The sequence below is a fragment of the Paroedura picta genome, chromosome 10, assembly GCF_049243985.1.
Source record: "Paroedura picta isolate Pp20150507F chromosome 10, Ppicta_v3.0, whole genome shotgun sequence".
Lineage (NCBI taxonomy): Eukaryota > Metazoa > Chordata > Lepidosauria > Squamata > Gekkonidae > Paroedura > Paroedura picta.
Genome location: NC_135378.1, coordinates 78,082,985 through 78,105,678, shown reverse-complemented (window position 1 = coordinate 78,105,678; position 22,694 = coordinate 78,082,985). Strand labels below are relative to the sequence as shown.

General features: G+C 47.2%; 1 protein-coding gene across 4 annotated transcripts in view; it reads left to right on the top strand.

Annotated features, from left to right (window-relative positions):
* ARHGAP24 (Rho GTPase activating protein 24) overlaps nucleotides 1–22,694 on the top strand; it is a 361,634-nt gene that overhangs the window by 64,590 nt on the left and 274,350 nt on the right. Inside the window, exon 1 of one of the 4 annotated variants that reach the window (XM_077300989.1) lies at nucleotides 3,638–3,652. The exons of the other annotated variants lie outside the window; for them this stretch is intronic. The gene's annotated coding sequence lies outside the window, so the exon portion shown is untranslated. Of the gene's footprint in view, nucleotides 1–3,637; nucleotides 3,653–22,694 lie in introns of those variants that run through there. 4 annotated transcript variants of the gene reach the window in all.

Below are 22,694 nucleotides of genomic sequence, written 5' to 3'. Positions count from 1 at the left end.
GCAGGCAGAATGGCTGCAGGGATCCTGATCAGGGGTGATAAACATCACTGAAAGGCAGGGGTAGTCATACTGCGGCCCTATAGATGTCCATGGACTACAATTCCCATGAGCCCCTGCCAGCATTTGCTGGCAGGGGCTCATGGGAATTATAGTCCATGAACATCTGGAGGACCGCAGTTTGACTACCCCTGCTGAAAGGGATTCAGAATTACATCGACAGCATCATGATGCCTTTCTTTAAATCTATCGTGCAGTCACGTCAGGCATACCGTGGTGAGTCCTGGAGAACTTCCGCATGTGTTGAGATAATGCACTTTAGAAGTGGGTTTTCCTGCTCTGCACATTGGAAGGGCATTATCCATCGTGTGTGGAATGGGCCCTGGTCACCCTGTCTCCAAAAAGGGGAGGGTCATTTTGGAGTAGGGGACAAGATTGAAAGGTGTGGGTTCCAATCCTTACTCTGCCAGTGAAGCCCGTTGGTCAGTTTTGGGTCAGTTTCCTTCCCTTGCCTACCTTGCAGCGTTGTTGCTATGATAAAATGGGGGAGGGGAATAGCAACGTGGCAAGTAGAATAAAGGAGTTTGTAGGGCTGAAAAAGATACAGAGCAAGGGGATTGTCCAAGAAGGTGGGAATGCCTTCCCTTGGAGGAAAGGCTAAATATCTGAGACACTTTCACTTGGGAGAGGGGGAGACCGAAACAAGGAGGGAACTATTACAGGTTAATAAACTGTGCGCAGTGGAAGTTGTTGTCTTCCGGCTTTCATAGTTTGTAGATCTTGGCGTCGCCAAGTGAAATTCCCTTGCCTACCATCAGCTGTTTACCTAATATTTAGATGGAACCTCCATAATCTGACAGAGTACGTCTCTGGATCTCGGAAGCTAAGCAGGGTCGGCCTTGGTTAATATTTGCATGGGAGACCCCCAAGGGAAATTAGGGTCATGATGTAGAGGCAGGCCATGGGAAACTACCTCCGAACATCTCTTGCCTGGCTGCCACACAATCCTACAATCATAGGATCTCCTACACATATGCCATGTGAGCCATAAGTCCGGTTGGCTTCGACCAGGGCCAGGCCTTTTCTGGTCCTGGCCCAGACCTGGTGGAATGAGCTTCCAGATGAGCTGAGGGCCCTGCGGGAGCTTTTGGTGTTCTGCAGGGCCTGTAAGATGGAGCTCTTCCACTGGGTCTTCGGTTGAGGCCAGTCCAGGAAGATCTGATACCGCCCTGGAAGAGAGAAGAACTAAGATTGTGACTTGGAAGCCCCCACTAGCCGACCATCACTGTGCATGACGGGTCAGGGCTCAGGTGACCGGTTTCACGTTAGCGCCTTGGAATTGTTGCTGCCATAGGGGTTTTTAAAAATGGGTGTTTTAATGGGTCAATATTGTATTTTTATTTGGGTTTTATTGTGACTCGCCGCGAGACAGCTTGCTGAGAGCAGCGGGATATAAATCACAACATAAACAAACAAATAAGTAAATAAATCATGTCTCTGGATATCAGGTGCTGAAGGCATGTAACACTGGAGGATCATTTCCTGCAACACCCAGTCAGCAGGATTCTGAGAAGCATTTGGGAACAGGATGCTGGGTGAAATCAACGGATGGTCTCATCCAGCGACTTCTTGTCCTGCTGTTATAGTCACCAAAATTAGGAAGTATGAATTGCTGCTGTTTGTCAACCACAATGGATGTAAATCCAGATTTACAAAGGCCAGCAAAGTCAGTGGCGTGTAGATTCTATATATCAACATTGCTGTTATACATAGGAATTTAGGAAGGGGCACTGAGCCCTCCAGTTTGGCTCTCTTGCCAGGAAAACCGCTTCCTCACTACAAGAAGCAGCAGACTTATTTCTACTTGCCCTGTGGCTTTTAAGAGTTGTTTTTTATACCCTGCTTTTCTCTACCCATGAGCCTCTTGTGGCGCAGGCAGCCGTCTGAAAGCTTTGCCCATGAGGCTGGGAGTTCAATCCCAGCAGCCGGCTCAAGGTTGACTCAGCCTTCCATCCTTCCGAGGTCGGTAAAATGAGTACCCAGCTTGCTGGGGGGTAAACGGTAATGACTGGGGAAGGCACTGGCAAACCACCCCGTATTGAGTCTGCCATGAAAACGCTGGAGGGCGTCACCCCAAGGGTCAGACATGACTCGGTGCTTGCACAGGGGATACCTTTACCTTTACCTTTTTTCTCTACCCGAAGGAGTCTCAAAGCGGCTTACAATCCCCTTTCCTTCCTCTCTCCACAATAGACACCCTGTGAGGTAGGTGAGGCTGAGAGACTTTGGACAGGACTGCTCTGTGAGAACAGCGTTATCAGGGATGTGAAGAGCTCAAGGTCACCCAGCTGGCTGCATGTGGAGGAGCGGGGAATCAAAGCTGGCTTGTCACCACTCTTAACGACTATACCATGTTGGCCAGAGCACCTTAGTAGTCAAAGAAGGGCCACTGCTGTGTTTACAACCTGAGTAGCACCACAGAGCTGAAGTAGCATAATTGGCATGGTTGTCCCAGAGGTATCTGATAAATCAGGGACTGGAATGAATCCAACGCTAACAGGAAGAAGGATCTCTCTTGCTCAGGGGCTGTAGGACTGCTGGAGAGGGACATAAATGATGTCAAGTCGCAGCTGATTCATGGTGAGGGTGTGGGTTGCCCTTGCCTTCCCCTGCACAGTGTTTCTGGGTGGCCTTCCATCGATACACCATCTAGCTTCTGAGATCTGACAAGATTGGGCTATGCCATGCCGCTTCCCCCCCCCCCCCCCAGGGCATTTAGCCAGATCCTGTGTTGCTTCACATGATGATGGATAAAAAAAAAATATGTAGCAATTGAAAAGCAGGGTGAGCTCTGGTTTTGCATTTTAATGACAGGGAAGGCAGCACGGTATAGTCTGATCCCATCAGATCTCGGAAGCTAAGCAGGGTCAGCACTCGGGAGGAAGACCACCGAAGAAGACTCTGTAGGGGAAGGCCGACAGCCAGCCACCTTTGCTCCTCACACCTTGAAAACTGGGTTCGCAATCTGACGGCGCTTTACGCAGACACAGTGTTCATAACTATGTGCAGAGAAGTCATGACTCGTGCTGTTGTTTATCTCTTGGTGTCCCGCCATTTCTCCAAGGTGCTTGTGTCTGGCAAGGCAGATGGACAGACAGAACGGGCTTGTGAAACCACACCCAGCTTCCAGATACATGCAAGTCCTTGGAATGCTGTTATTTTAAGAAGCAGCAGGTATGGAAAAAGTCTGGTCCCTTTTTGCAGTGCAGCACAGTCAAAATGTCACCTATTAAATCTGCGAGAGCTGCCGTCAAAGGGAACCCTCCCCACGTGCAATTGAAACGGTGTGGGCTTGTTTCCTTTGTTAAGATACAGAAAATTATTAAATGGGTCACAAGTTAAGTAGGAAATGGCTGGTTGCAAGTTCTTGCAAAGTGTTCTGTTCGTGTAAGATATCACTGGGGAACATTTTGCGTCTTAAGAAATTATAGGATCGTTTTCACTCTCTTTCTCGAGCCGGATTTTATTAGTTCAACCCACCTTTTCCATTATCTGCCTTGAAACAGGCAAATCTCAAGGAATTTCCCAAACGGAGTTGGCAACCCTAATGCAGGGGCACCCAGGGAAGCTGTTGACAGACCAGACAAAAGAAAAAGTACGTTTCAATCAATGCGTATTTAACTGATGGAACTTGCTGTCCCAGGATCACTGTTGCCTGGAGATACATTGAAATTCCAAGTGGTCCCCACCTACCACCTGGAGATTGGCAACCCTGTGTGCCACAGGATGGACATTTCTCACTGGGATGGCAATCCAAGTTGAAGGTGGGGCTGGGGGAGGAGAATCAAGGCCAGATGGTGGCCCGTTTCTGAGGCCGGCAGCTCCTGGTGTTGGAGGAAGATGCATTTCCCTTTCCCCAGGTAAATGTCCTCGTCCAGGTTGTAATACTTCCATGACTAGGTGTCAGGAGACCCATTGGATGCTGCGCAGCTAGGCATGGCTGCCTGTGATATTTATGTCCTGACTGCTTCTCTGTAATGCTCACTCTTTCTCCTCTCAGCACAAAGGATATTTAAAGACTTTGGTTCTTTCATGATCTGCATGTTACGCTCTGCTTGGTGCCCTCCCCCCCCCCAACTCACAGGCATAGAAGAAAGAAACTCCTGTTATCCTATTTTGATCCAAATCCGGTGCCAAATAAAATCCTGAGATTAAACAGGAGTTGAAGCACTGGAACGGTTTTATCTGAGCAGGCTGATGTTCCCGTTCTTGCTCATTATCCCTAGCTTTTATTAATGATGTTTCTTGAGGGGGACGGGACAGGATCCATAAAAGCAGAATGCCGCCTCCCAGCTCAAATATCTTTGAATGGCACGGTTCCAGCGATGGGAGCCCTTTTATGTCCATGAAACAGGTACGCTGGATGTGGGCAGCAAGCAGGTCCCCCTTATTATCCGCGTGCTTCAGATCTGAGCCATGTTGGCTTCTTTCCGGGTGAGCCAGGAATTTGTTCTCTTCGATTTGAAGTCACTCTATTAGTCAGTCTAAGGAGCCCCCTTTCCCATGGCTGCCTGCTTTTTGCCTTTGCTTCTTTTACTAGCACTTCTGGAGAGGTGCTGCTAAGCTTGCCAGAGGTCCCAGGTTCAATCTGCCAGCATCTCCCATTCAAAGGAGGAGGAGGCCGGGGAAAGGAAAGCTCTGCTCCAAACCCTACCTGTCTGCGTAGACAATCAGTTCAGCAGGACCCGCAAGACGGAGCTATTCCACCAGGTTTATGATCGAGGCCTAAAGTAACACCCAATGAGAAAGGTTGGCCTCACCTCTGGGAGGGGAAGAGTCTGAAGATGGGCTGATATTATAATTCTCCTGTCTGGGAATTTGGGGGGGAGGGAGCATTGGTACTGTAAATATTTTAATTTTTAACCTGTGTGTTTTTAATGTTGTGCTCCACCCTGAGCGATATGGAAGGGTGAGATTTAAAAAATATATATGCCAGCCTCTAGCTGGGACCTGGGAAGTCACCAGAATTAGAACTCATCTCCCAGCAGTGTCCCAGAAGAAAATGGCCACTGAAAAGGTAGACCGTATGGCATTCAAGCCCCTCCCCTTCCCAAGCCCCGCCCGCTACTGGTTCCACCCCCCGCCCACCCCTAAGTCTCCAGGTTTTTCCCAATCCGGAGTGGGCGCCCTTAGCCAATACTGAGTTTGACAAGGGTCTGGTTGAGTTTACGGCAGGTCCCTGTGTTCATCTGCTGAATCAGAACCTGATGCCGGGTTCTGTGTGGTTTTCTTTTAGCTCTCGGTTTTATTTTCTTCCTCTTGCGTTTGCCCTAAGAAAGCTGCCTTTCAGTCCACGTTGTCTGAGCGTTAGGGGTGTTTGGCAATGTGGCCAGCAGCCGAGAGGAGCATTTGTGGCCTCTTGATTTCTCCCGCTCAGCCAGACTGTGATTCCCCTTCCGATTCCAGATACATTTCAAGGAGCTGATGTTGACTTTTAAAACCTGTAAACCAAGGGCAGAGGAGAAGCAGCCTTGGGTTAGGGGCAGCCTTGGGATTCCTTTTGTGTTTTGTGCTTCTGGCCGGTCTGCCACATTTTAATCAAGGCATGCAAAGAAGAAGAAGAAGAGCTGGTTTTCTGTACCCTGCTTTTCACCCATATGGCCCCTCCTGCTAAGCTTACATGTACCAAGTCTCTATACCTGCATTTGACCTACGGTGTAGTTTTGATGGCTGGAATGTTGCCACCATTCCGCTCCACATCCCATCATCCCATTTGCGCAGAGCCGCTTAGAACAATGGGAAAGGGCTACCGCACAACCTCCGCGGCCTCTTTCTTGCTATAAAAGGATTGATTCCGTAAGTCAGAATGCAACGGCATCGTCGGCATATTAAGGCCAGCAACACGGAGACCGGACTCGACAGAATTGCTTGGAAGTGGCATACGGTGCCAACTAATGAAGCATGAATCAACCTATGGGATGGGTGGCAGAAGTGATTTGCTTCCACCTCTAACCTTAGGAGCTTGGTACTCTCGTGCGGACAGGTTGTTGGGGGTAGAAAGTGCTGTCAGGGTGCAGTCAACTCACGGTGGTCCCCGTGGGGCTTTCAGGACAAAGAAACTGGCAGAAGTGGCTTGGTCCCCAGTAGTACTTGGTCCCCAGGCCATGGATGATCCTTGTCCCTCTCCTCCGAACGGTCTCAGTTTTGCCCACCTCCCAACATTCCTTCAAGATAAGGGTCTCCAGCAGAACAGGAGGGGGACAGGCAGGGAGGCTCTGAGCTTGCCATCCTGCGGATCCATTGGTGGCCCTTGGATTTGCAATAATAAAATATCGATAGCTGGATTGACCAGAACACCCAAGCTCAGCGTTTCCAGGGCTTTTTTTTTTTTTTTTTTGAGATAGCAAGCATCGGAAAGCGCATTTATTTTAGCCTGAAGGCAGAGAAAAGTCAGGCAGACTTAAAAGGCATTCTACAATTTATGGAGGCTGGGTTCTTCTCTTCTTCGACATGCACTGAAAAGGGGGGGGGGAACCAAAAGATGAAGGGGGAGAGCGGCTTCCGTGAAAGTATTAATCATTCCTGCAGCACCTTTTTGCTGTACAAAAGTGATGTATGGCTCTTATCTCATGCAATGGTCATGAAGATCCAATGAGGTGGGTGAGACCGAAAAATCACTCAAGGCCGCCCAGTGAGCCAGAAATCGAATCTCGGCCTCCTGCATCCAGGCTCCACGCTTGGCCCATTGCATGATAGAGGATGAGACCTAGAATGGAAATCCATTAACATCCCAGGCATCGGATTATGGGCTGGATCTGCAGGCATTGCAGGAAGTAAGAACCCACTATGCAAATGCAAATAATAATAATTATTATTATTAATAATAATTAATAATAATAATGTACTTTGAAGGCTTCTGTGTTGGGTTCAAGCCTTGGTCGAAGATCTTGAGAAGCTGCTGTGGGAATGGACCTTAATCTACACTGTGTTACACTAGAAAAGTTGGAGGAGACTTGTCTGGGTGCAAACCCAAGCACAGGGGTCATCCTTTACTGTGAAGGGACTGAGCATCAGCTAAGAATTGGCCATGGGCATGGACAGCTTTGGAAGGGGATTAGACAGGTTCATGGAGGAGGGGGGTCTGTCAGTGACTACTTGCCCTAGTGACTGGGGGAACCGCTACATTTAGAGGGACTAAGACCCTGAATACCAGAGCCAAGAACCATCATCAGGGGAAGGCCTCTCATTCATTCATTCATTCATTCATTCATTCATTCATTCATTCATTCATTCATTCATTCATTCATTCATTCATTCATTCATTCATTCATTCATTCGTGTACTTATAGATTACTACTCTCGGCCTGGCTGGCTCATGGTGGTTTACATTAAAATATAAAAACCAGATAAAAACCCTAGTACAATCAAGAGCCTCTTGTGGCGCAGAGTGGTAAGGCAGCCGTCTGAAAGCTTTGCCCATGAGGCTGGGAGTTCAATCCCAGCAACCGGCTCAAGGTTGACTCAGCCTTCCATCCTTCCGAGGTCGGTAAAATGAGGACCCAGCTTGCTGGGGGGTAAACGGTAATGACTGGGGAAGGCACTGGCAAACCACCTCGTATTGAGTCTGCCATGAAAACGCTGGAGGGCGTCACCCCAAGGGTCAGACATGACTCAGTGCTTGCACAGGGGATACCTTTACCTTTACAATCAAAATTGACAGCAGCAATCAACAATCTCCATCCCCCCATACCATCCCTCAACCCTTAAGATAACAGATGCCCTGGTAGGTGTCCACAAGTGATGTTTGGCATAGGGGGGCTACAGAGGGAGGCACCCTGTCCTTGGCCCTCCAGAGGAACTGGTTGGCCACTGTGTGAGACAGGAGGCTGGGCTAGATGGACCCTCACTGCTCTCATTAAACAGGGCTCTCATGTTCATATGTTAAGAGCCTCCCCTCCTATGCCATTCTTTCATTCATTTGTTGTTTCAATCAGTGCTGGATTCTGCTCCGAAATCCAGAGAAAAATCCAGATCAGGAGAATTACAGACGCATGCATCCTTGCTAAAAATATCCAGGAAGTGCTGCTAGTCCTCCCAAAGGTCACAAGTTTCCAAATACCAGAAAAATGTGTTTTCATCAGATCCACCCCTGGAATGGCTTTTTCGTTTGTGCACCATGGATTTCCCTTTTAAGTCACCGGGTAAAATGACATTGGCTTGTTCGCATGGGGGTGGGGGGGGGCGGTGTTTCCTTCTCAATGGACATACAGTTGCTTTCTTCTCTACTCCCGTTCCAGCATAAATTCCCAGTTTAACAACATTAGAGACAGTTGATGTATGGCAGAATACTCAATTTGTACGTCTAGAGCTGACCCGTGATTTATTTGTTCCATGATGTATTGGAGAGCCAAGACCCTTTCATCTTGTGCTTCTGGGCAGATTAACTCAATATTGACTCAGTCAGTTAAGCAATTAATCAGAATGCGAGATGTGGGGTGTACGAACTAAAAAGACATGTGTAAAAACTGTTCACAGGAGTCCTCAAAATAGTTAACAAACTTTTTTGATCAGAGAGAGAGCGAGAGAACTGTTTTTTTTTTTTTAACCTTGCTTTTTCCTACCCAAGGGAGTCTCAAAGCTTTCCCTTCTTCTTTGGGTGGGCAGGCAGTTATGAATTTCTTGCATTCTGCAGGAGGTTGGACTAGATGACCCTGGAGATCCCTTCCAACTCTGTGATTCCCCCCAGAACAGATGCCCCTCCCAAAGTAGGTGGGGCTCAGAGAGCTCTGGGAGAACTGCAATTAGCTCTGGGAGAACTGCAATTGTGGAGGAGGAGTGTGGAATCAAATCTAGTTCTCCAGATTAGAGGTTTCCACCGTTAACCACTTCTTCACTACACTGACCATGGGGAGCACTTCACAAGGTGCCCAATGTTTCAGAGAGAGCCATGGCAGTCCGGTTTTCTGTATTGATGATATAGATTAGTGGCCATGCTTCTGGGCCAGGAGTGGTGGAATAGAAATCCATCAATCAAATAAATACATTTTACACAGCTGAACACTGCAGAATGGATGAAAAGCGTTATGCCCTCAGTTCCAGATATTTGATTCTCCACCCCTCCTCCTTATGCAGCCAGCTGGCTGACCTTGGGCTAATCACAGTTCTTTCAGAGCTCTGGAGCAGTGTTGTCACTCAATATATCACATCCCTCACAAACCATCCCAGAGTTCAGAGCACTAATGAGAGCCAACCTGTAGCAGGGATTTATTTACTTTGAAATTTCTAGTCGGCTTTATCTTTGGAAACTCAGGGCGGATTACAATAAGCTAAACATTCACATGAAAGCCCAGAATACAAATAAGGTTTAAATTAATTAATATTAGATTTAACATATTAAAACAAAATTAAATATTAAAGTTGCCCATAATCCTTTCTCTCGTATGGGAAATAGGTGGGTGGATCATATCAGATATCCCTCACAGGAATTTTAGCTTGGCTCAGTCAGACAGAGAGACCAGCCGCTCCCAATGTTAATCATGTTAATCTGTCAGAACCACTCTGTCTTGCAAGCCCTGCAGAACCGTCGGAGGTCCTGAAGGGCTCGGATCTCATTTGGCAGAACATTCCTCCAGGGCCGAAAAAGCTCTGTCTCTGGTTGAGGCCAGTTTAATCTCCGTGGGGCTGGGCATCCTGAACAAAGTTTGCTCACTGGACTTTAACGTCCTTTGAGGGACATAATGGGAGAGGCAGGTATGATGGTTCTCAGACCACTTAGGGTTGTGAAGATAAGAACCAGAACCTTGAACCTAATCCAGTCTTCAATCCGGAGCCAGTGCAGCTGGAAGAGCACAGGTTGTCTATGTTCTGGTCCCTGTTCTGGACTCATTGAAGCATCTGGAGCAGCTTCAAGGGTAGCTCTGCCTAGAAGGAGTTACAGTAATGTAGCCTGGAGATGACGGTTATGTGGATCATGATGACTAGGTAAGATGTTGACAGATAGGGTGCCAATTGAGCAACGTTTGTGACCTGGACTTCCATAGATAATGAGGCGTCGAGAGTCGCACCCAGATCCTTGCTGGTTGCAGAGGTTGTTAGTTGGACTCTGCCAAAGAGTCAGGAGTTGTAGCAGCCCATCTGAGATGTGTCAACCCAGTCAGAGGACGTCCGTCTTAGCTGGATTTAACTTTGGACGACTCCATGTGAGCCAAACCACCACAGACTACTAACATCTGGCCAGAGAATCTAGGAGTGTACAGGATGGTTGTCCATCAACAGATATAACTGGGTGTCATCGGCATGTTGATGACACCCTAGCCCAAAAACCCAAGTCAATAAGACATGTGTGTGTGTTTGTGTGTGTGTGTAGGGGGGGGGGGTCTCTCCCAAGTCCTGCAGAGACAATTGATGGAAATTGGTCCTACCTTTTATATATCAACTAGGTTTATCAACCAGGCAACTAGTGCTGGGGGAGACACCTCCATGGGGCATCAGAACGTAGATCCCACCCCCCCCAGATCTTCCATTTTCTCTAAGACAGTGGTTCTCAACTGCTGTAACGACACAACCCCAACTGTGGTGGTGGCGCATGCATACGCACAGGTGCGCATGCAAGCACATAACAATCTGGAGGTGGCATGGGGGCAGCCAGTACCATGGCTCCACCACCTGCTGCTGCCTGCCGCCACCACCAACCTGTCCTGGCGACCCCAGAGAAGGGGCCAGGCAACCCTACTTAGGGCCGGGACCCCAAGGTTGAAAACCACTGCTCTTAAGATGAAGGATCTCTATAGTGTGGAGACCTATTGTAATTCTGGGAGATCTTCTGGCTCCAGCCTCCCTCCTGCAATGTCTCCCCAAGCTGAAACTGCCCTGGCCAGGAGTTATTGGAATCACTTTGGAGCTGCATGGAGTCCCTTTTTCCTCCAGCCAGTGAGCCCGGCCCGCTCCTTCAGCAAATGTGTCCATTTCAGCAGATCCCCAGCACTTTCATTAGGCGTTCCTGACTTGTTAGGATTGCAGGCCTGGCCAGTGCTATCTTGGTAGTTCAATTCGTAATAAGGTGCATGGAAGCATGCTGATATCTTTCAGCCCCGAAGGTCAATAACACAAGAAACCAGGAGCTTTGTAAGGTCTGGAATGCGTCACCAGTGAATGTTGCTAAGAAGTAGAAGAGCCCTTTTAGAGTCCTGAATATCTAGTTTTTGTGGGATTTAAAAAAAAAATTAAAGGCGTGCAGAGATCAATTGAAGCCTGGCTCCTGAGAATGGCCTGAAAGTCCGAAAGTCACTGGGGAAAACAGAACAAAAACGATTTGGTCCTCGACGGAGACAGTTTCAAAGCTTGGCTGAAGAGCCCCTGAATCAGGAAGGCTTGAGCAGATCCTTGGCTGGTGAATTTGGACGCCGTGGCTTTTCCTCCTCCCCTCTGAGGAACCTGATTAGCAAACAGCTTGAGCCGTGTTTACTGGAAACTGCACAAAAGAGGGGCTTTTTTTCGGCCGGCTGAGGCTGCCTCGTGGTCTTGCGCAACCCTCTCGAAAAGAAATGCACAGCGTACGGTCAAATAGCCAGCTTCCAGGAGACTCTGGGTTCTTCTTCTGCTTTTGAATTCTGTGATAGTCTGGTGGTTTACAGCAGGGCTAGGGAAAAGCCGATTTGAAAGAAGCACGTAACTTGCAGGGGAAAATGTTAATCAGGATTAACTTTGTTTTTGTCAAAATGCTGATAGAGCTATAGGAACGGATGTCTCCCAGCTGGGTTGTCACATCATGGTGAGCATCCAGCAGAATTTAGTTCAAGGAAGTTGTTGTTGTTGTTGTGAGCATCCAGCAGAATTTAGTTCAAGAAAGTTGTTGTTGTTGTTGTTGTTGTTTATTCAATTTCTGGGTTACAGACATATCAAATCCTCCAATACAAATTACCCCTAAAAGCTAAAAAAAACAAAAACAAAAAACAATACAATCCACAATTACCAATTTACAAAAGCCCAAGATATCACAATAAAATCGACTACCCCTAAATAAAATCGACTACCCCCCCCGCCCCCAACTAACACCTCCGGGGTGGACATGGGGAAACAGATCTCAAGCCACCACTGTTAAATAAGGAACAGTGGCGTACATCAGATTACCAGCTGTTGCGAACCTGAACCAGAAGACAGAACTCCTAGTTTTCTGGAAGCAGCTTCTGTCTGAAGCGCCTGCAGTTTTCCCTTCTTACCTGCTGTTGCAGTCACACAGAAAACAAGGGGTTAATGGATGCTCAGGCCAGCTAATTCCCAGTGTTCAGTAGGACCCCTTCAAATGGTTCTGACCTTAAGGTTGTACTTGCCTGGGCCCCTTGCATTGCCAGAGACAAGCCCTGTGATTCCTTTTGTAAAACTGGCACATGGGCTCTTCTCAGATCATCAATGTGCCACAATTGAGTAAGCTAGGTTCGTGTGAGCAGGCAGGTAGTAAAATGTTTTTGTGGGCTAGTAACTTCTGCGGGCTTATTGTGTGGTCTGGTTTAAAGCAGTACCATAAAGCTGATGTTGTCTTCATTCATAAGCGAGGCCTGTTCTTTTCGAAAGAGCCTCTTGTGGTGCAGGGTGGTAAGGCAGCAGAAATGCTGTCTGAAGCTGTCTGCCCATGAGGCTGGGAATTCGATTCCAGCAGCCGGCTCAAGGTTGACTCAGCCTTCCGTCCTTCCGAGGTCGGTAAAATCAGTACCCAGCTTGCTTGCTGGGGGGTAAACGGTAATGACTGGGGAAGGCACTGGCAAACCACCCCGTATTGAGTCTGCCATGAAAACGCTAGAGGGCGTCACCCCAAGGGTCAGGCATGACACGGTGCTTGCACAGGGGATACCTTTACCTTTATCTTTACCTTTATTCTTTTCAAAAAGAAGAAAAAGGTTGCTGGCACTATTCCCCCTGTTGCTATTTGTTTGTTAAGCAGGGAAGGCAGTATGGGGTAGTCTGATTCATTGAATCTTGGAAGGGATGCTGCCTATATCCCGACTCTGTCTTCTGTTGTGTTTGCTACCGCTCCTAGTTCGGTATCATCTGCAAATCAGCACCCCCTCTATTCCTTCCTCAAGATCATTTATAAATATGGTGAACAACACAGGGCCCAGGACAGATCCCTGAGGCCTTCCACTTGTCACTCCTCTCCAAGAGGATGACGAACCATTACCAAGTACCCTTTGGGTGTAATCTGTCAACTAGTTAGTATTCATCTAACAGTAATAGGTTCCATACCACATTTTACCAATTTGTCAACAAGAATGTCATGCGGAGCTTATCAAAAGCTTTACTGAAACTGAGAAAAACTATGTCCACAGTATTCCCCTGACCCAGCAAGGGAGTGACTTTCTCAAAAAAAGGGATATGGTTAGTCTGACATGACTTGTTCTTGAGAAAGCTGTGCTGAAGGTAATCACAGCCATCTGCTCTAGCTGCTCAAGGACCAACTGTTTGATGACTTGTTCTAAAATGTAGCCAGCTATAGACGTCAAGCTGACGAGTCAGTAGTTACCCAGATACCCTCTTTTCCCCTATCTGATGTTTATAACATTTGCTTGCCTCCAGTCTTCTGGCACTTCACCTGTTCTTCAAGAATTGTCAAAAATAATGGACAGAGGTTCAGAAATGTATTGTTGTTGTTAGTTGCAAAGTCATGTCCGACCCATCGCAATCCCATGGACAATGATCCTCCAGGCCTTCCTGTCCTCTACCATTCCCCGGAGTCCATTTAAGTTTGCACCGACTGCTTCAGTGACTCCATCCAGCCACCTCATTCTCTGTCGTCCCCTTCTTCTTTTGCCCTCGATCGCTCCCAGCATTAGGCTCTTCTCCAGGGAGTCCTTCCTTCTCATGAGGTGGCCAAAGTATTTGAGTTTCATCTTCAGGATCTGGCCTTCTAAAGAGCAGTCAGGGCTGATCTCCTCTACGACTGACCGGTTTGTTCGCCTTGCAGTCCAAAGGAAATTACAGAAATTACAGAAATTACATCTGCATGTTCTTTGTGTACCTTTTGATGCAATTCATCTGGAAGATGAGATCGATGTGCCATCATCATGTATTCCTCCTCTTACCTTGTTTTTTTTTAAATTAAAATTTAACTATTATGAAAAGTTGTGTTGTGTGAGGAATAGGAAGTAATAACCAGGTACTAAATCCTCAGTTTCTTTTATATTGGATCTATGTTGCTAAGTCAGAAATCTCCTCTCTCCCTTAGCAAAGCCTTGTAAGGTAGTGGTTCTCTTTTCAATTTTCTTTCTGTATAATTTATTTATGAAAGCCCCCGAACTACTAGGGTGGGGGGGGGGGAGGAGAAAATTCGCCGAATTCGCTCTTTCATGTGGCTCCATTAACTTACATGCCCTTATTTTATATCAATGAGTTTCACCTAATTTGTTGCTGCAGGGCAGAGGGGCGGGAGGGAAAGTGTAACCGCAGTTCAGATTAATGTAAGAAGTGGATTTGAACTGTCTGAATCCAGATGCAAAGCCCTGTCGGATCCAGATTCCGCAGTGAACGTGCCTTTGGCACTGTTCTGTACAGAATGGCGGACTAAAATGTATTCAAAGACTGATGATAAACCAAGCCACGTGATACCACCCTGATACTCCGTAGATTTACATAGAGATAAATTCCATCGCAAGCTGAAGGACGATGCTCAGGTTTTCCTTGGAAATGTCGTTTTGTTAGGCAGTCTTACAAATGCAAAATCATTCGAAACGGAGTCGGACGTCGGGCCGTCTAGCGCAGAGTTGTCTATTCTGACAGCAGCCCGCCAGGATCTTGTGCAGAAATGGCTTCCCAGCCCTTTTTCACTGATGATCCCCTGAAGCTGAAACCTTTTGCCACTGACCAGTAAGCCCAATACAATTTACTTCAATTGACGGTAGCTCTCCATGGTCTTATAGAGCCTCTTGTGGCGCAGGGTGGTAAGGCAGCAGAAATGCAGTCTGAAGCTCTGCCCATGAGGCTGGTAGTTCAATCCCAGCAGCCGGCTCAAGGTTGACTCAGCCTCCCATCCTTCCGAGGTCGGTAAAATGAGTGCCCAGCTCACTGGGGGGGTAAACGGTAATGACTGGGGAAGGCACTGGCAAACCACCCCGTATTGAGTCTGCCATGAAAACGCTGGAGGGCGTCACCCCAAGGGTCAGACATGACTCAGTGCTTGCACAGGGGATACCTTTACCTTTACCTCCATGGTCTTTTTGGAGTTTGTTAAGTCAGCTCCTGTTTAACTCGTGCAGCCTTTCTTAACTTTTTCTACCCTTGAGAAACCCCCGAGACATCCTTCAGACTTTGAGAAACCCCAGAAGTGATACGATCAGGCAGATTATGGTTGGGAAGCAGAGCGGTGGATAAGCCCACCCAGGGTTGCCAGACCCCCCTAGGCCAACAGCAGGGTATGGGGAGAGGGGGGGGGGTTAGTGCTGCCACATCCAGACTGGGGAACACCTAGATATTTGGAGATGGAGTTTGGGGAAGACAGGGACCTCAGTGGGGTGCAATGCCCCCCATTGGAAGAGTCCATCGTCCATCCATTTTTTCAAGGAGAACAGGTCTCTGCAGTCTGGAGATGAGCTGTAATTCTGGGGAGTTCCCAGGTCCTACCTGGAGGCTGGCATCCTTAGTTGCGGATTCAATCCCTGACATTGCCAATTGAAAGGATCAGGTGGCAGTGTCAAAGGAGGAGGCCATGACAAATTTGTCAATAAAAGAGTGTCTGCAGTCCAGTCAACTAAGACTCACAGTGGCTATTTGAAAGCAAATGCTGTTGGTTGAATGATACAAAGTACCTTTCCCTTGGAAAAAAAGCAGTGCTGTCTCTACTTCATAGAATCACACGTATTATTATTATTAATTGGATTTCTTACCTGCTGCTTTCAGAGTTGACTTGCAGCAGGTTACAATTAAGAATAAAACACCAATACGTAAAAACATTAAAACCCATAAAACTGAATAACAACCTAGCTTGGCGATGAGAAAAACACAAACACAACCCCCTCTTCTACTCCCCGTGTCCCCCCCCCCCCTCCATCAGTGCCTCAGGGCCCAAATCCTCAACGGTGAGGACAATTCTTAGTTGTGGTTCTTAGTTTTAGTAAAAGGGAGCCAGTAGTGTAGTGCAGGGGTAGTCAATCTGTGGTCCTCCAGATGTTCATGGACAACAATTCCCATGAGCCCCTGCCAGCTGGCAGGGGCTCATGGGAATTGTTGTCCATGAACATCTGGAGGACCACAGGTTGACTACCCCTGGTGTAGTGGTTAAGAGTGGCGTTCTCTAATCTGATGCACCAGGTTTGATTCCCCACTCTTCCCCCACCATGCAGCCAGCTGGGTGACCTTGGGCTAGTTGGAGTTCTCTCGGAGCTCTCTCCGCCCCATCTAACTTCCAGGATGTAAGGAGAGGAAGGGAAGATGATTAATAGCCACTTTGAGACTCCTTTGGGCAGTGAAAAGTGGGGGTATAAAACCTAACCTCTTCTTCATCTTCAAAAGTAGGCACCCACCTGACAGCATCCCAATACTTGACTTTATTGACCTCTCTGGTTTCCTAAAATCAAGCTAAGGATTTGGGAAACGTTCCTGCCATTGATCTCTGTCTCTGCATCAATTAAACAGCTGACCACTAATGGACTCTGATGTTACTAGCTGAAAAACTTACCTAATTTTTTTTTTAAGGCCACTTAAGATTCTTTCATATGTTTTAGTAAAGGGATAAATGCCCTGGACAGAAACGTATCACCTTTTAAAACCGAGAGTCACCAGGTATGGTACTTTACCAATTATGATCCATCTTGTCTCCGAAAAAATGTAACTAGGTCCAAAATGACAGTAATAAGGATATATATTAATATATATTGAAAAGCTGCCCGTGGTTCTTATGCTGGGCTTTAAAAAGAGGCATCTGTATGCCAGACTTTTCATCCCCACTTCAAATGGCAAGAATTTAGAACTGAAAGCAGAGCAAATAGTTGGGACCGTTGTGAATAATTCATGCAGTAAGTTTTGCTGTATCCATCCAAGAGACACCCACGTACAGATTGCAGCTTTAGCATATTCATTATTCAATATGCCTGGATGAAATATTCATGGCATTTGTACATTGTGAGTGGCTAGTCTTCTTGGGCCCTGTGAATTGTCAAAGTACTTTGTTTGAAGCCGTGTTAGAACCGAGACATATTGGGGGGAAGATGCGCATGTAAGTAAATGAAGTGTTCAGTGCATGATGATTGGCTCTGTGTGTCAGGGGTAGTCAAACTGCGGCCCTCCAGATGTCCATGGACTACAATTCCCATGAGCCCCTGCTGGCAGGGGCTCATGGGAATTGTAGTCCATGGACATCCGGAGGGCCGCAGTTTGACTACTCCTTGTTTAGCATATGACCCCTGCTCAGACTCCTGCCAACGGCATGCAACTCCTCCCACTCTACATAGTGTGTGAAGTGGCCTGAAATCCAAAAGAGGGAACGGATTGTACAAATCAGCCTTTTTTTGTGTACAGGAGCCTTTTTCAACCCTTTGACAGCGAAGGCCGCAATTTGACTACCCCTGGTCTACTGAGTTACTTCGCTTGCAGAGATCCATGTACCCCATATAATCTGGACAATGTTCAGGACGGTCTTACAACCACTGGTTCTATTGTATTTCATTGGGGGCAAGCTCATTTAAATGAACCTATGGGCTTGGGTGGTGACTCCTCTTTGATTGAAGAAAGCTTAATACTTACGTTTCTTTCATACATGACAGCGCTGCCAGCGGATATTAACTTTCAGTCTGTTGCGCACATAAAATGCATAACGTCATGGTTCCCACACAGGGAGGACGAACTAAATGGCTTCATTTAAGCAATGTGAATAGGCATGTTTTTTTTTTTTAAAGAGAGATTCCATTTGTTCCCCTTTAAGGATGACATATGTAATTACATTACAGCCTACTCCTCTTTGCAAGTACTTCAGCAGCAGAAATGTATTTTTAGACCTTTAACTTGTTTCTGTCCCCCAGGCTTGGAGCGTGGGGTAATAATTCAGAACCATTTGTAAAACAAACTGACAACACAGAAAATATGGATCCCAGTTCAGAGAGTCAGGAGAGAGGGCTTGGATTCCTACCGGAGAGGGGGCATCCGATAGCAGCGCAAGATGCAGTGGGATAAAGGAGGCTGTCATGGGTCAGCCAGGTCTCAGCAATGTTGTGGTCTCCTCAGAGGAGGAAGGGGCCACCATAGCCAGCCAGCAAAAGCTGACAAACGCAAAACAGGCACAAGAACGCACAACTTAGAGCCAAGAGCTTGTACAAAGTCAGTCAGCCAGCTGCCTGTTTCCAGCCCTCCAGGATCACCTGCACCTTTAGAGAGGAAGGCTTAGAGCAGAGCTATGTACTAAAAGGAGCAGCACTTGCCTTATGGCTAGATGCCTGCTACCTGCTGAAAGTGATGATGAGTCGATGCAGGATTAAGTCTGGATTGCAGGTGCAATAAGTTGTCAATGCTTTGCTTGAATCCTTAAAGCAGGCTTTCTCAACAAGGGTTTCGTGAAACCCTGGGGTTTCTTGAAGGTTCTGGAAGGGTCTCCCGAATGGGCGGGAGTGCATTAATTTTTTATATATATATTTAAAATTTATTAAACATTTATTGGGCAATATGACAATATATGCTCATGTTAAACTTCTCTCCCTCTCAAAATGGCCAATGATGGGCCTGGAGGGGGGTGGGAGATGGAAGGGTTGTGTACACAGCTATGCTTTCAACTGTATTCCGCACGATGGCACCACTTGTGGGGTTTATTGAAGCGTGAATAATGTTTCAGGGGTTTCTCAGCAGCAAAAAGTTGAGAAAGGCTGCCTTAGAGCCTTGACTTGGACTGACCTCAGGAATCCTGAACCTTGGACTGGAATGACTTTCTTTCTCTCCTCCCTCATCTTTGGTTATTTGGAAAAATGGTGAAGGTCTCTGCTATCTGATACCCACAGCTGGCCAAACCATTACAAAGGCAAATCTGGTAATGAGGAGAGGGCTTTCCTGCAAACCTGGTGGTTCCCCCAGGTTTACAGGGTATGGCTTCACAGTCAAGGGTGGCCCTATTGTACGTATATCTGGGCTGTAGCTTCTCCCCTCCCCTCCTTTCCCCTCTTTAAGGACACTTGGAGGGACACCTCTTTCCACTGTGGGAGCCTCTGTGCCCACAATCTGGCTGCTCCAACAATTATATGCTGCTAGGGCTCCGAAAATCCTTAAACTGGCTCTGGTGCTCCGGCCTTTCAGATCCTTAAACCACTCCTGCCTACAAGCAGAAACACTTGCCAAGTCCCACTGCCATGCCGTGCAGATGACTGGCAAGCCGACAAGAGGATGATGCTTCCTCAGTCACATTGTTTGCAGCATCTATTGTTGCCATCGATGTAGTTGCTGGGTGATAACTTGCATTTTCCCAACATTGTCGTTGTTGAGGACCAGGCAGGGGGAGGGGGATTCGTGGATCCCCTGCAGTCCTGGGTGGTGCACGCACAGCTATGATGCCGTAAACACCCACAACGACCAGGGCCTTTCACCTGAGAGGGGGAAACCACTTTCCCATCCATACTGCCTTTTAAAGTTTCCTGCATAACAAGCAGAGGCAGCAGGGCCGATATTTCATTCCGTGAAACCATTTAGATAATTCCCCATTTTCTTTCTGGTTTTAAACAAAATCTTGAGACAAGCCTTCTCCGGGCGATAGGACTAATGCTCCGTCCACCTTCCTTCTTTCCCCCAATGAGGTCTAATTGAAAGTTCAGATAAAGCTCAGATAAGACCAAAATAGCATTGGAAAGTCAGGCAGCAGGATGACCAGAGCAGCTAAATGAGCAAACCAATGCATTGGAATAGCCACTAGCATTAAAAAGAAGATTAGGTAGATACAAAGAGGATACTTCCGCAAGCTCCGTATTTGGGAGCAGAGTACATCTGACTGCCAGATGTTGATTAGCATCTGCAGGCCCCATATTGCCATCCTGCCCTGTTCGTGAACCTCCTGGAGTCATCTGGTTGGCCGCGTTTAGAAAGCGGGATGCTATTAGACGGGACGTTGATGCTGGGGGAACCGGAACACAAATGTCTCCCGTCTCCTGTACTCCTTCAAGGCCATCTCCTTCAAAGGAGAAAGCATGCCTCTTCCCTCTTCACGCAGCCCTGCAGGTGGCCTCTACATTGTTGGTGGCTGTGCTCCCCGTTCCCTTTTTCATTTGTATGGGGAGAGGCTGTGCCTCACCGGCAGAGCGTCTGCCTGGCATGCAGAAGGTCTCACGTTCAATCACTGGGATCTTAAAGGATCAGGCAAGAAAAGAAGAAGAAGAAAGAAGAAGAAGAAGAGTTGGTTCTTCAGTGCCGCTTTTTCTCTACCCAGAGGAGTCTCAAAGTAGCTTACATTCGCCTTCCCTTTCCTCTCCCCACAACAGACACCCTGTGAGGGAGGTGAGGCTGAGAGAGCCCTGAGATTACTGAAGAAGAAGAAGAGTTGGCTCTTATATGCCACTTTTCTCTACCAGAAAGAGTCTCAAAGCGGCTTACATTCGCCTTCCCTTTCCTCTCCCCACAACAGACACCCTGTGGGGTGGGTGAGGCTGAGAGAGCCCTGATATCACTGCTCGGTCAGTACAGCTTTATCAGTGCTGTGGCGAGCCCAAGGTCACCCAGCTGGCTGCATGTGGGGGAGTGCAGAATTGAATCCGGCTTGCCAGATTAGAAGTCCACACTCATAACCACTACACCAAACTGAGATGTGAAAGACCTCAGACTGATATTCTGTAGAGCCAATGCTGTTCTGAGTAGACAAGACTAACTCTGATGCACCAAGGGCCTGATTCAGTAGGAGGCAGCTTCATGCATTCAGGAGGGCCAGTCAGCTTGGCATGGTGCTTAAGACTCGTGGCCTGTAATTTTAAGAGCTGAGTTTGATTCCCCCCTCCTCTTTCACATGCAGCCAGCTGGGGGACCTTGGGCTAGTCACAGTCCTGTTAGAGCTGTTCTCCCAGTGTTGGATCCACAGTCAGTACCCATCTCCCCCCATTTCAGGCCTAAAATATTTTAGATTTCTGATGCTGATGTTCCGGATTCTGGTGTTTTGCTGGACTGGGGCTAAATTTGTCTTGCTGTTCTTGTTGCGGATGTTTCTCCTCGGAGAACTGCACAGGAGTTGAGCGGAAGAAGTTATTATCTCGAGCCTGCAAGTGCAGCCTGTGTATCTCTGAGCAGCAGCTATAATTTCAGAATAAAGTATTCACATGTGCAGCAAGCTTGATACCAGCCTCTAGGGACGTACTCCGGAATATTTGTATGTGATATAATGTTTTCTTGGTAATGCTTTTATTTATAGGCTATCCCTGCTGGGAGGAGGTGAGCGCCTAGGGAGCATAATAAAGTAACACAATAAAGCATGACCAGAGATAGAGAGACGCAGACCAATAAAACCTGGAATTGAAACAAGAGAAACGGAAGTACAGTATAAAATCTGCGGAAAGGCTTATTTGCACCGAGATGGAGCATCTGGAGATCTGAATGCTCTTCTAGGCCAAAAGGTTCTCTGTGTGGAGAAAAGCAGAGATCATGTAACTTTTTAAATGTGTGGCATTTGTTAAAATAGTGCAGGGGGTTGGACTAGATGACCCAGGAGGTCCCTTCCAACTCTGTGATTCTATGAAAATGGAGTACGCATTTCATCATGTTTCCCTAGGAATTCCAAGGTGGGTTGAGGAATGTCAGTCCTTTGGGGCTAGAGCATGGGGCAGGGCAGAGTTTGGGCAAGGGCGAGAGCTCAGATGGGATACCAGTAGGGATGTAAATCACCTGGAGGTGGTACGGCAGGCGAGGCAGTCAGGTAAATCTAATTATAAATAAAATTAAAAATAAATTAAATGAATCTCAGGCTTCTCACCATAGAAGGAGACTTCCTGGAATTCCCTGTTATTGCCCACTGGCACCTTGGGCATTGGTGGGAGGAAATGGGGTGGAGAAATGTGCATACCATAGAGTTTTTGCAAAATGCTAGTGTTGGGACTTTTGGGCTAGACTCAGCCCAAAAGTCCCTGCAGAAAAAATAGATTAGCACTCATAGTGCTTTGAGGTTTAAAAGGAATAATCTTTACTTGAAAGATTATACATGAATATATCTATCATATGCATCTGCTTCAGTACCTTACTGAAGCAATGCAGAAAAGCTTAAAAGACAGTTACAAAAGCAACACATTGCTGGCCCTTCTAGCTGGGCTGCAGTCAGGGCTACGATGCACATATATCAGCCAGATGGAGAGAGCTGAAAGCTTAATAATGGAGGATGCTCCCTCTTTGCAAGCCAAGATCTATCTCTTCCTAAGACTAACCCACCTTGAACAAAGGGAACTCCCAACTGTGAGGAGTGAAATTTGGGATTCCCTGCAATCTCGGTAGTGACCTTTTGGTGTCACTAGTTAGCACATAGGTGCAGCGTAGCTGCTTAACAACTTTCACAACAACTCTTGAGGGTTGATTTCACCAAATTATTTGCTGATTGCAATTCTAATAGCTAATGTCACCTCTGTCGCTTCCTTTTTTTTAAAAAATGGAAGCAATGAAGTGCCTTCACTCCAGGTCCTAACTCCAGTTTCTCCCAGGTCTTTGAATCATAGAATCATAGAGTTGGAAGGGACCTCCTGGGTCATCTAGTCCAACCCCCTGCACTATGCAGG